This window comes from Humulus lupulus, chromosome 8, assembly GCF_963169125.1.
Source record: "Humulus lupulus chromosome 8, drHumLupu1.1, whole genome shotgun sequence".
NCBI classification, from domain to species: Eukaryota; Viridiplantae; Streptophyta; class Magnoliopsida; order Rosales; family Cannabaceae; genus Humulus; species Humulus lupulus.
In genome coordinates, this window is record NC_084800.1 from 61,094,267 (window position 1) to 61,098,407 (window position 4,141).

Genomic DNA, 4,141 nt, shown 5'->3' on the forward strand with positions numbered 1-4,141 from the left:
GGCATATTTTTTTGTTTATATTTTTATGGGAATTTTTCCCCTTATATTTGTATACCATATTTTATTTTTTATACAATTTTAGTAGCTAGTTTTAATATTTTTTCATGTTATTTTTATAATTTTAATCAATTTATAATATTTTTTATCATTCATATTTTATAAAATGTATTTACATTATTTATAAAAAAAGTTGTGTCCTTCATCACTATGCTTTTTATTCCAATTTCTTTTTATTTTATTCTATTTTTTATGTTCTTCAATCAACAATTTCTTTGGAGTAACAAGTTACTACTGTCAAAACAAATTCGAATTTTTTTTTGTGGTAGTAATCGTATGCTACTGTCAATTTTTTTTTTTTTTTGTGATGTGTGGTAACTAATTGCAACTATAAAAATAATTTTTATTTTTTAAGTGATGTTGTAGTAACTAGTTACAATTATAAAAATAATTTTGATATTTTTAGTAATGTACCATTATCAAAATATCAACTGAATTGTCACTGGTTACTTAGTGAGATTTGAAAAAAAAATCGATACGAAAAAAATTAACTAAATTGATCGTGAAGCTAAGTGGTTACAGCTAAGTCTAAAGAAAAAAAAATAGATCTGAAAAAAAAAAAACAAGTTGCGATAGTAACGGTTACTTAGCCAGACCTGAAAAAAAATAGGATCCAAAGAAAAATATAATCTAATCATAATTGTAACTGGTTACAACTCTGTTTGAAAAAAAAAAAGAATGAGTTGTCATAGCATCTGGTTACTTAGTAAGGTGTAAAAACAAAATTAGATCTAAACAAAAAAAATCTAAATACATCATTATCGTAACTGGTTACAACTAGGTCTAAAAAAAATCATATATGAATAAAAAGAATCAATCAATATGGTACATGATTACTTAAAGAGATCTGAAAAAGAAAAAAAAACTAGATTTGAACAAAAAAAAAATGTGAACAAATCGTGATAGTAAACGATTATAGTTAGGTCTGGAAGAAAAAAAATCAAATATGAAGTGCAAAATTAGATGTGAAAAATAAGAAAAATAATAAGAATAAAACCATAGTTGAAGAAAGAAGAAGAACCAGAGGGGTGGAGGTGCGTCGTCGTCGGGGGCTGATAGTTGAAATGAGGGAACAAAATGGGGGAGGAGAGAGAAAGAAATGATAAAATAGGAAGAGATATCGCTAGGGATAGAAGAGAAAGAGAATTTTGTGTAATTAAATTTATGGTAATCTGTGTATTATATTTTATGGAATTGTCATATTTAAATTTTTTTCTCAAAACATACCATATTTTGTATAATTACTTTTTTTTATAAATATAAAAACTGTGTTTATTTATTTTTATATTTATGTAAACTTTCTATTTTTATATACACAATTATTAAAATTATATTTGACAGTAAATTATTTAAAATTTATGTATAACTACAATGTAATATGAGAGGTGTACGGATAATCTTCTTCAAAGTTCCTTATATTTTATTATTTTTAACCTCATAGTAACTATAAAAAAAAATTGTATCCAATTTTGTAATTAAATGATAACGGTCATAATTTGTCAAAATAAAAATGATGAAGTTTAAAAGAAAAATAGAAACAGGTGTTTTCAAACACAGCCGATATTTTAAACTATTTAAAGGTGTCAATCTTTTAACACTCCATTTCACAAATAAAAAATAAAGTGAATTTTTCATAAATATGACTTTTATAATATTAATTTGTAAAAATATGATAATTATAAATTTTTTTAATTTGTATAAAAAATTTATTAAAAAAAATTAAAGTATGAAAAACACAATTAATAACGGACTAAAATATGAAAATGTCACATTATTTTTTATCATAGTTATGCTTTCTTTAATTTATTTTATATATTTTTTTAATTTTTAATTATTTTTCAATTTTTTTCTTTTTTCCTTACTTTTTTTTTTCTACTAATTTTTTCCTTTATCCTTTTTTTTCTTTCCATTTTTCTTCTTCTTCTTCTTCATTTACTATTTTTTTTTTCTTTCATTTGTATTTTTTTTTCATATTTTTTTTCATTTTATCTCAAGGCTAGTAAATTCTTCTACTAGTTATTTTAATTCTTGCACTTAAAAAAAAAAAAAAAAAAACCTAAAAAAATATATATCTATAAAAAAAAACTAAAAAAAAAGATAAAAAGAAAGTTGGGACGGTTCAACCACCCATAAAAAATATACTTATATTTCTATATTTATTGTTTTTTTTAGTGACGGCACTTGTGCCTCCTATCTATCCTTTTAAATTTTTATAGTCGATGGCACTTGTGCCTCCTAATTTTGTTGTAATTTTATTTCTTTTATATCTTTGTTAGTTGACGGCACTTGTGCCTCCTAACCTTTGTGTAATTTTCTTTATTTATTTTGTTGTATTTTTATTTTATTTAAATTCCGCAAATTACTAGTTGATGGCAATTTTGCCTCCTAGCTAGTTGATGGCAATTTTTGCCTCCTAGTCCTCTATCTTATGTTTAAGTTGATGGCACTTGTGCCTCCTAGTTTTTACCTTAATTTTGTTATGGTTGATGACATGCTATGCCTCCCTACTCTTGCCTAAATTTTAGTCTTATTTAATTTTTGCCTTATTTTTCTTTGTCTTCTTTAATATTTTAGTGTAATATTGTGAAAAATACTTGAAAAAAAAAAAAAAAAAAAGAAACCTAAATCTTGTCCTTTCACCATAAGCAATTTTTGCTTAAAGGAAATTTGAACAAAATTCCCATCCGCCTCTACTAATTAACCTCGGGGAGTTGTTAGTAGTGCGCGAGTAAGTGGAATCAAATAGGCCTGGGGACAAGTAAACCATAAGAATTATATTGTTGTGAAATCTCTAAAAATTATAAGTATGCTCTGTGGTTGCGGTTTTAACTGATCTTCCACATCAGAAAATTGCTTGTTTGAGATTATCCTTGTTGCCTTGTTTGTGAAAATTGTATGCATCATTGGGAACGTAACTCTAAAAAACGATTAGTAAAAAGACGTTTATCTTTATTTGAAATTGAAAGTGTTAGTAAAAATTTGAGCATCATGGAACCTATTGCTAATATTGTTGATGAAAATGTTGTGCCTGAAAAAACTTTGCTTGAATATTTTGCACCTATTTCATCTAATGCTCCTTCGTGCATTGTTTTACCTACAACTTCTGCTACTCATTTTGAGCTTAAACCAGCAATCATTCAATTGTTGCCATCTTTTTATGGGTTAGATAGAGAGGATCCTTACATGCATGTCAAAGATTTCTTAGAAATTTGCTCAACATTTAAATTTCAAAATTTTTCTGATGAGTCAGTCAAACTAAGATTGTTTCCTTTTTCATTAAAAGACAAATCAAAAGCTTGGTTAAATTCCCTTCCCACTGGGTCTATAACTACTTGGGATCAACTTTATAATAAATTCTTGTTGAAATTTTTTCCAATGTCTAAAACTGATAGTCTAAGGAGAGAAATCTCCGAGTTTTTTCAAAAAGATAATGAAGAGTTTTATGAATGTTGGGAAAGATTTAAAGATTTATTATTAAAATGTCCTCATCATGGTTTTGAAAAATGGAGACTTGTAAAATATTTTTATGATGGTTTGACTCCCTCTAATCGTCAAATGATTCAATCTATGCATACTGGAAAAATTTTAAAATTTCAAGGACAAGAGGCGTGGGACGCCCTTGAAGATTTATCTGTCAATTCACAACAATGGAATTATTTTGATCATAGGTCTAGGTCAACTAATTCACCAAAAAGAGGAGGAAGGTATGAAGTAAAAGAAGAATTAGACTTAAGAACATCCTTAGACAAATTAGCGAGAAAAGTAGAAGCTTTAGCCATAAGCCAAACTATAAACTCTCCAATTCAACCTAGAAAAGATGTTTGTTCTATATGTTCTAGTCCTTGCCATAATGCCCAATCATGCCCTTCCTACCAAGAAGCCTTTTCTGAGGAGGCCAATGCACTTCATACTTATGGGAAACCAAATGATAGCCCATTTTCATCCACCTACAATCCAAATTGGAGAAACCATCCGAACTTTTTATGGAGACAAAACCAACCCCAAATGAATCAAGGGCACCAATACAACACACAAAACCAAGCTCATGCCCCACAAAATCAACCATATCCGCAACAAAGAAAAC

General features: G+C 27.1%; 1 non-coding gene across 1 annotated transcript; it reads right to left on the reverse strand.

Moving 5' to 3' along the window:
* Positions 1-3,447: 3,447 nt before the first annotated feature.
* On the reverse strand, positions 3,448-3,554 carry LOC133798834 (small nucleolar RNA R71). The gene has a single exon (XR_009876052.1). It is a non-coding gene; the product is annotated as a small nucleolar RNA R71 (small nucleolar RNA).
* Between the last annotated feature and the right edge of the window lie 587 nt (positions 3,555-4,141).